Source organism: Vigna unguiculata, chromosome 7 (genome assembly GCF_037176805.1).
Source record: "Vigna unguiculata cultivar grain cowpea cultivar isolate G323 ecotype 2 chromosome 7, ASM3717680v1, whole genome shotgun sequence".
NCBI lineage: Eukaryota > Viridiplantae > Streptophyta > Magnoliopsida > Fabales > Fabaceae > Vigna > Vigna unguiculata.
Window position 1 is genome coordinate 39,724,351 of NC_140798.1, and position 10,806 is coordinate 39,735,156.

Here is a 10,806-nt window from a genome sequence, read left to right on the forward strand (position 1 = left end):
TTGGTTGTTTTCTAAGTTATGGATGATGTAATAGTTCGAAGTTCTTGTTCCAGAAGGAAGTTAAAGCTTCTTGGTTAAGATGAGTGTTATGTTATGTTGAAAAAAGTAGGTGATGTACTTATGAGGGATGTTTGAATGCAAATCATGCTTCACATTCTTACATAACATTAAATATTAACCAGCTTCAGAAGCTTTTGGCGTGAGATTCTACCACTTCACTGCACACTCAGAATGATGAGAGCCTACTTTTCATACTGTAACTCATTACTCCACCCCGATAAATTTATTGTGTTTCCTTAAATTTGGTGTTTTCACTGTTCATCCACAGTAGTAATCACCCAAGTGCATGCATGGATAGGTAACATTGTTTTTACCTTTCTAGCTATATAGAATAAGTGTCAACTAAAAAAATTATGAACTTTAACTGCATTAACTTATTAACTTTTAATCGGGTAATCGGGTATTTTATTTAAACCTAATTCATTCATTCAAAGGTTGAACGGGTGGTGTAATAAATAATTTAGAATTACAATTTATGTGATTTTATTTAATCATTGTTGTGACCCGACCAACTGAGTTTGTTAGTATTGTTACAAACAATGATCGCATTCTTTTTGATATATTGTCTACTTTTTGAATGTGAAATTCTATTACGATTTTTTTAAGACATCTCAAATAATAATGAGAAAAAATGAAAATTTATTTGGTATACGAGAACAATCCTAATAATTTTAGGATTTTATTCCACAATATTGATGATTTTAATGTGCCAGTATCACGCATGGAATATAAAGAAAAATACCACATAAAATGTTACCGTCTTCCAATTTTGCGGGTTAACTATCAAAAATGATGAAATTGGGTAAATTTTAATTGCTTGCTATACTTGTACAGTGTTGTAAAGCATTGTTTTAATTTTTATATTTATAATCCAAATATACCACTTAATACACTAAATTACCTTCTTTATCCCAACATACATTATTATAAAAATAATGATACATTTTTAATAATAATTTCGTTGGGAAAAAATATTTTACAAATTAAAATGAAAATTCTTACTTAAAATTGGCAAAATTGAATAAAATTGCCTTCTAAGATCTAATAAGTAATTTTTGGAAAAAATACAACTTAAATAAAATTATATTAAACTAATTTAAAATTAAATTAAACTACCAAAGCAATTAACTAGGTTGCCTTTAATTTAGTCGTGCAAACTTGCTGTTGTGTGTGTGATTAAAGGCCTAGAAGAAGGTGACTTGTAATAACTCACATTTAAGTTTCGAACTTAACTTGTAATGGATTATTACTTACATAATATTTCATAACAATGGTCTTTTCTACTATTTATATAATATATCATTCATTTTATTTAATCTACACGTTTTTCCTTTTTTCTTTGTTATGTTAAAAAATACAGGTATACATTTCAGTAAATTTAATGCACAGACGAATATGTAGCAAAAATAAAGGCAGTAAATATAATTTTTAAATCTAATGACGTGATAAATAAACAGTTAAAAAAAGTTACTGTATATTTTATTCACAATTATTACGGAAGTCAAGTTTTTCAATTAATGTAAAATGCATAATTAAATATATAAGTGTGTTTCATTTAAGTTAAATATAAAAGTAAATTAAATTTTTAAAATGATAATTTTCAAAAGCCAGCATAATCATTTTTCAAGTTTAATCAACTTTTTTTAATAAATGTATCACAGTCACGTAAAATCATATTTATCATACCGATTAGTCAGTGATGTTATCCTGTAATCCAGCATTACTTATAATGTCACTGTATGTATTAGATATTTACTTTTTAAGATCTTGTTAAATATATTTTTGGTATTTTAATTTTTAGTTGAAATTGTAATTAGTCTTTTTTTTTAATTTTAAACTAATTTAGTCATTTAATTTTGTAAATACGTAGATTTAGTCATTTTAATAAATTTTTATTAAGTTTATTTGATGTTTCAAATATAATAGTATCTTAGTTTATTTATATTGTTTGTTTGACATATTTTTGCTTTCATATTAGTTGAGAAACGTATTTGAATCCTCAAACAAACTTTAAAAGTTTGGTTTAAAAGATTAAATTTATATATTTTTAAAAATAAAAGATTAAATTAATTTAAAATTTTTAAAAAGAACTAATTCTATTTTTTTTTTAAAAATGAAAGACAAAAACATATTTAACCTTTGTTCTCATCGTTGTATTATAGTTTGATAGTGTTAGATGGAATGTGAAATTTTAAACATTATTAGGATTATGTTGAATTATGCTGATGAAATAAAAAACATAGTTAAGAGTTTGGGCTAACTTAAATAAATGTAGTAGCTAAACAACACTACAGAACAGATTGCCTACCAAAAACTGTTTGGAGAATGTAGAAATATTACACAAAAACCTAAAAACAAAATCATGTTCTTGGAGGACAAATATAGCATAGTGTGGCCCTTGCCAATCTTTTAATGAGGACAATGAAAAGACTTAAAAAATTGTGCACCTCACCTATAAAAGTCACATTATTTAATGTAAATCATAACATTTACAGTGTTATTATTGTTCATAATAAAGATACGTGTACTATTTCTAGTTAATTTTTTCGTTTGCGTTAAATAAGACTTTAGTTTTTTAATTTAATTCGAAATTAAAAATTAGTATTATATCAAATTTTGATATAACTTTTAAAAATACATATATATATAATCATTTAAATTTAATTGTGATAAAAATTTTAAATATCAATCACTTTTTCAATTGACATAAAAGCAAAAGTATATCAAGTCAAATGATATAAAAAATGCTAATATGAAATATGTTTAATAAATAATTAATATAATTGAATTAAAATTATTATATTTATCAAGTTTTAAAGTTTAAAAATTATAATATATCAAAGTTTGGATAAAAAATTGAAATTTTGTATGAAAGTTTAGAAATTAAAAATACTTTTTTTTCCTTTTATATATACATATAAAAACAAAATTGTAGTTGTCAAGTATAAAAGGAGGGAGAAGAGTACAGAAACTTTTGGTAACTAAGATATTGAGTTTGCATTGATGGTAGTTTTTATCACTTTACTGTAATTCTTACATTACAATTGCATAACTGTCAAAACGAGTGAGAATCACCTCTTTTATTCCAACTACTTTATAAGTTAATATATTTAGTTTTCCTTTTATTTAACATGTAAACTTTTACAAATATCAATTCGTTAAGTCCATCACGGTTAATGGATCAAATACACTGCTATATGACTTTATAGTCGAGAATTTAAGAATATATAGTACTTCTTTTGCTTGAATCACTCAAAAAGTTATCTTACCAGTGACTAAATTTAAATATAAAAAGTAATTAATCATTATAATTAATAATCAATTTAGATATCAATTTATAAACTAAAAATTATTAGTAACTAAAATAATTTTTAGAATGGTCACTATAATAAATTAATTTTTAAATTAATCATTAACATTAGCTATAATGGTTTTAGTCAAGAAAAAATTAATCTCTAAAATTGTCCTATTAGTAACCAATTTAAATATAAATTTATAGACCAAATCATTGGTAACTAAAATAATTTTTAAACTGATCAATAGTTAATTAATTTCTAAATTAGACATTAACACTAGTTACCAAGGTTTTAGTTACCAAAAAAAATACTCTCTAAATTTGTTTCATTAGTGATCAATTTAGATACAAATTTACAAATCAGTTTTTTTTTTAGTTAAAACTTTGGTATCTAATGTTAATTCACTATAATAACCAATTTAAAAACTAAAAATAATTCGTAACAAAAATAAATTTTAAACTAGTTACTATAGTGATTTGATTTCTAAATTAGGCATTAACAACTACAAAGATTTTAGTTACCGAAAAAATTAGTTTCTAAATTTATTCCATTATCATTAGTGACCAATTTAGATACAAATTTATATATCCTTCTTTGTTGTAGGTAAAACATAGGTATCTAACGTTAGTGATGAATTTAGAGAACAATTCACTATAATAACCAATTTATAAATTATTTTAATTACCAATAAGTTTTAGTTTATAAATTATCTAAATTGGTCGTTGTAGTGACTAATTTTTTTTATCATTAAAATTGATGACTAATAAGAGATTTTCTTATAGTAAATTTCAAAATTTTAAAATTTAAATACTATTTTCCATTAATTATATTTTTCCACATAATTTATAGTAAGTTAAAGAATTAAAGTTTTAATTTAATACTAAAATTCAAATTATATGGTTTTTATTTTTTTTATTGTGTCTTTAAAATATACTAAATGTAATATATTTAAAATATTAAAATCAGTGCATATTAATATGTTTTAAAATCACAGATACTATTAAAATTTTGTAAAAAAAATTAAATCAGTAGTTTTTAAATTTATAATTACAATATATGTAACATCCCGTTTTTATAGTTTTTAAACTATTAAACAAAACATTTAAATTTCAATAGTTCAGAAGCAGAGAGTGACATAAGTCAGCATAATCTAATACAGTCATCCAAAAGAAGTACATATACTAATCAACATGTACAACCCACATCACTAAAGGTTACAAAACATACTAAACATTCATTAGAGAAATAGGTGGCTACTACAGCTGGGAAACGTCCTGGAAACCTGTTCAACGTCCGCCTGGGAAGGGTGTACCTTCATCTGCGCTTTTATCTGCTCACGTCATTCAATGAGGACAATCATTGCAAAAGTAGAAGACACACAGAACACCATAAAACTAGAAGGGTAAGCTAACTTGAACAGAGAGCAAATCATGCAAATTTTTATACTATATCAGAAAATAGACTTGCATTACACGATCAATTAAAATCCTCCAATTAATTCTGACTACCACACCACACCGTATTCTAGACTCGATATCCAGATTATGTAAGTGGCATTGGAGCTCTTGGTGACTTGCACTTGAGATGGTTCCTAAACTCTGCAGAGTTTTAGGCACAAGGGGTATTCACCCAACCACTCTCAAGGTAAATCCCATCACCTCTATGATGGATCGAAATCATAGACCAGGACCTCCTGTTACTTCCCCCGACGTAATCCATCATACTCTACTTGAGTCTTAATGGTTACTGGAAGCGTCAGGATATCACCAATCTGAGTCCTCATGCCCTTTACATTTACTAAACCACGCACCTTAGGATTTCCCTTGAAATCCTAACTCTACATACTTCTAATCACATCAAGTTCACACTTAATTTCTTCATACAGTTTAACATGCATAAGGATCGCCTACATTATCAACCATCATCATCTTAAAGCAACCAATCAAGCATCAAGAACTCAAAACAGTGGGAAAAACCCATCTTCTGCAAGGAATCTCGCTTGGGCTAGAGGGTCTCGCCTAAGCTAGAGAGGTTATCTCGCTTAGGCGGCCTACTCTCGCCTGGGCGAGAGCCCTTACAGTGGCAAAAGAAATTCTGGACGAACTCTCGCTCAGGCGGAGCTGGCTCGCCTAGGCGAGAGGTTGTCTCGCTCATGCGACTCCAACTCGCCTAGGCGAGATTTCGTGCAGTGACAGGGGTGCTCTTCTGATATTCTCGCTCAGGCGAGAGCAACTCGCCTAAGCGAAACTATTAGGAAATCCTCCCTGTTCTTCACATGCAAACTCGCCCAAAGTTATCCCCCGCCCAAAACCACACACCAGCAACATCCAACACCATTTCAACGAATAAACATGCAATTAAAACGTTCACAAACACAATCCACATCAAAATGAGCTAAAGAGTTAGCTTCCCTTACCTTCTTGCCAAGAACTTAGTTGGTGGAATCAAGCAAATTGCAAGACAACAGAATTTTCAGTTTAACCTAGGAGAATCCATCACCATGACATGGAGAATGAAGAATTACATGATCAGACTCAAAATTCAGAGATTAACTAGTGAATTCTAGCTGAAATTGAACCCAATTTAAAATGAAACCTACCTAGGAGAATGGAAGCTGAGGGAGGAAGCTGGTGGGGTTCCTGTGGGTTGGTTCTTCCAGAATCTGAGTGTGAATTATGGAAACAGTGAGATATGGCAGCAATAAGGAAGAGAAGTTGGGAGAAGGGTGGATTGCAGAGAAGTTGAGAGAATGAGGTAAGGTTTCTGTTTTTAGGAAAATAAGAAAGAGGGGTTTCACAATATATATATATATATATATATATATATATATATATATATATATATATATATATATATATATATATATAAACTTATACTTTGTACAAAATAAAATCCAAACATTTTGTCAATTTTAAAAAGAATCTAGATACAATTTAAATTTAATCTTTTAAAATTATAACGTAACTTTTTTGAAAACAACAAAAAAAATTGTCATTATAAAATACTTTTATAAAAAAGCAGTATAATTTTATGAGAAAAACGAAAAGACGATATAAATATAAAGTATTTTTTATGACTAAAGTGTATTGTTATGAAGTGGGTGTGTACTCAATTTTACGACCACAAGTTTGATCGGTATCGATGGACTACTAAAGTTATTGTTGATGGAGTTGGTATGGTATCTATTTCATTACAACAAGTTTTATTGATATTTTTATTTTAGGTTCAGCCGTCAATTTCAGGTTGTTTTTTTTGCTGCATCTTCTTCCAGTGGTTACAATTTAATATACACGTGAACATAAAAATCATAAAATACATTTTCTGCCCAATCAAATGCCATTAAATTAACCTCTTCTCTCATCATTTATTTCATTATCATTAATTTGTAAGACAAATAATATGACATATTTCCTGAATTCACTTAATGTAAATGGAGAGAAAAAAAATCTTTATCCATTTCCCTTACAAATAGGGTGAGATCGATAAAATGGATTGATTAACTTTAATCTTAAACACACACTACACACATATCTCTAATTTAATAAAACATAAATATATAATATATGAGTTATTAAGTTATAAATTATTAATAAAGCACAAAAAATGAAAATGAAACGTTACATTATGCTAAATGATTTTAAAAAACTAAATAATGAATAGAAAATATAATGAATAATTTTTAGTTGTAATTTTTTTATGAAGAAAAAAAAAATTGTTATACTTAAGTTAATGTAAACTTGTAATTAGCTCTTGGTTTAAATTCTGAAGATACATATCGGAATAATAAGAATAATTAGTAATTCAGACTAAGAAAACTTGGTATATAATTCAGTTATACTTATCTCGATTAAATTTTAGAAAAATTATACTTTGACTCTCATCTTTTAATTATTGATGTTACTAATGTGGATTATTGATTATTTTAAAAAATAGTGATACATTAATCAATGACATACATTAAACTACATCAGAAAGTAAAGGATAAAAAAAAAAAATCATAATATCATTGTCCTAAATTTTATTTTAAACTATTAAATTTATCACCAACAAAAAATAACCATTAAAAAACAGCTCAATTAAATAATGTTGGTTTAGATATGCTTTTGTTAAACAAAATAAAATAATTGAAATTTACTATATAACAGTTTAGCACCTTCTTAATTTCATTTTAAGGAAAAAAATGAGTTTATTGCTTAATTTTGCTATCATTTATTTATGTCATTGAACGTAATACTGGCATATTCATTTAATACACCGAATAACGAAAATCAACGAATTAGAATACAAAATAAACGAATGTTTCAAAATTGCGGATTGAATTAAAATTACAAGTTTTTATAAATTTGCAGAAAAAAAAATTCAAAGTTGTTTCACCCTAAATTGCTTAAAATAGCATTGTTATATGATCACTGTATTTACAAGATATGTTTATTTTGAATTTCCGAAACTCAATCACATTACAAAAGGTATAAGTATAAATATAAATAAAATAAACAGTGAAATTATTATTTTGATTAACTGCATAACGACATATTTTGAAATTAAAAAAAATGTCATTTAAAAAAATAATATTTGAACTCATTTATTTATTTTTAAATCAATCACTTTTAAATCATCGTAACATGTTAATAAGAAAGATCAAAATAAAAAATTTAAAGTTGATTGAAGAAATAGATTAAAATTATATTAAAAAGGTTAAAAAAAATGGATGAAAATATATATAGAGATAAATGTAATTTTTCCATAATTAAATATTTTGACATTTGTTAGGAAGAAGAAAAAAAAGTGACAGCAGCATTTGATAATAGAATGTGTCTTTTGTAGTTGGTTTTGTGTTCCAAAGCAGGCCTACCTCAGTAACTCGCCGTATATTTTGGCTTTTGCATGCAACTCTAGTTCCTGTCTTACAAACATTATTTCTACCCTTTAACATACAAACATTCAAATTACTACTACACTCATTCAAATAAATGCCTGCAATTCATAACAAATTCTTCGCAATATTTCTAATTTCTTTTTATTAATAAATCTAAATATTTGTTATCCATAGATGTTTGATGAGTAAAAAGGAGGACATATCGTTAATTTTTTTTATTTAATTGAAGAAGATTTCGAAAATATCATTTCAATAAATTGATAAAATTTATTATATTTTATTTTTCCCTTTGCCGCTCCTCATATCATGGGTCTAGGAATCAAACCCCACTTTTATAATTGTGTTAGGCCTTAGCCTTGGGGTAGGACCCAGGAGTTAGAGCCTCCCCTTAAAGCATCTCTTTTTTGTTTTCCTTATAAAACTGATTTAAAATAATAAATATAATATTAACTTTTATCAATATTGAGAAATGTAAGATAAACGAATAAAAAGAGAGGACAAAAGGGTGAAATTTTCTGGATTCAATAATTTAAAATTCTTTTAAACCAATTAATTTTTTGGTTCGGTAAAGAAATTGAGTAACAAAGTTCGTACATTATCTTAATTTCAGATATATTTAAATCTCCTTTTGTTTTTATAAACTTTTTTTTAATCAACAACCAGTGTAATCAGTTGCCATGCTAAATGTTCGTACACAAATTCTTGGATGTTTCTGTTCTCTGATATTTGTTGAAATTATTTAATATTATTTTTTTGGTTGTGTTATGTGAGTAGAGCTGGATTCCCTTTTGACCTAATTAATATTCATGATTTCACATTAAAAGCTTCCTTTTCTTATTATACGATCTGCTGCATGTGTTACATTTAAAGCTTGATGTTTTGATGAGTATTGGCATTAAATAGAAGTGGTAGTATCAATATTCGCAACTTTAGGTCATGTCTTTATTTGCATGTGGTTTCTTATCGTGGTAAGAGCGTCTCTGCTTTATTTATTGCAGCGTTTTAGATTGCTAATTTCTGCTTAAAGATATCAGGAATTCAAAATTAAATTATTCAACATTTTATATTAAATGTTTTTTCTTAATTCTTTTTTTCACAGTTTTAATAAAACTATGTACCGCATTGCTTTAAAATAATATATACTGAAATTTTAATCATGGGATTTTATCCTTATATTTCACATTTAGTATTATAAATATTGCAAAATTAAGCTATCGTTGAACAACTGTTAATGAATTAAATAACTACATTATTGTAATAAATTTATATTAATTTATCACATAAAAATATTAATAATATGATTAAGTAGACTTAACAATTTTATATAGTAAGAATAAAAATTGTATACAACATATAATATGTGTACGTGTGTGTGTGTGATGTGTTTGGGATGATAGTGTTAGGCTGTGTTCCTTTTTATACATTGATTTGGGCGAGGGTGGGAGTGTGTGTGTGTGTGATGTGTTTGGGATGATAGTGTTAGGCTGTGTTCTTTTTTATACATTGATTTGGGCGAGGGTGGGAGTGTGTGTGTGTGTTTGTGTGATGTGTTTGGGATGATAGTGTTAGGCTGTGTTCTTTTTTATACATTGATTTGGGTGAGGGTGGGAGGGATTTGTAGGTGATTTTGGAGTAGATTAGAGAATAAAGTTTGTGATTAAATTAATTGATGTAATATATTAAAAAAAAATTAATAGATAAAAAAGTTAGATTACACTAATGTCTTTAATGTTAAAAGTAATAAGAAATGATATATAAATAATTTTTTTTTTAAATTTTATTGAATGATTGAAATTATAAAAAAATGAATAATACAATATATTTGGTATGAAATAAATTTAACATTTACGTATTAAATACTTACATAAGAAATAGTTTATTTATATAGAGATTTTATTTTATTTTTAATAGTAGCGAGAATAATTTAGTATTTTTTCCGTCTAATCTTATCATGTATAACAGAATGATATCTCATAGGAATCATGTTAATCCTCTCTCACCATCTCCCTTTATCATCCTGAAAAAAATACGTAAAATATCTTTTATTCCTTACTTCGGTGATATTTTTGCATAATAAATTTGTGCAAAAAACACAATATTAATGTCTTTGTGTGTGGAAAGACGACCAACTTGTTGATCGTTTGTTTTCATGTATGTTTATTAATTTGGAGGATAGTAAAAATAAACTTTTATCCATTTACCTTTTAATGCAAAAATCTGAAATAATTTTTGCTTACTAAAACAAACTAACCCTAACTTTATTTTAAAACAAAGTATGCAATATATACACTTAATTGTATACGATATATACAATATATATATATATATATATATATATATATATATATATATATTAATTTAGTTATTTAATTTGTATGACATAATTATAATTTAGTTAAATTTAATTTAATTAAAAAAAACGGTAACTTCATATTATTTTTGTGACATGTATTGTATTTCATTAAAATAATATTCGCATATTTTAATACATACAATTTTAATTACTTGTTTTTAGAAATTAACTTCATTTAGTTTATGTTTAAAAAATACAATAATCATAATTTAGTTAATTTA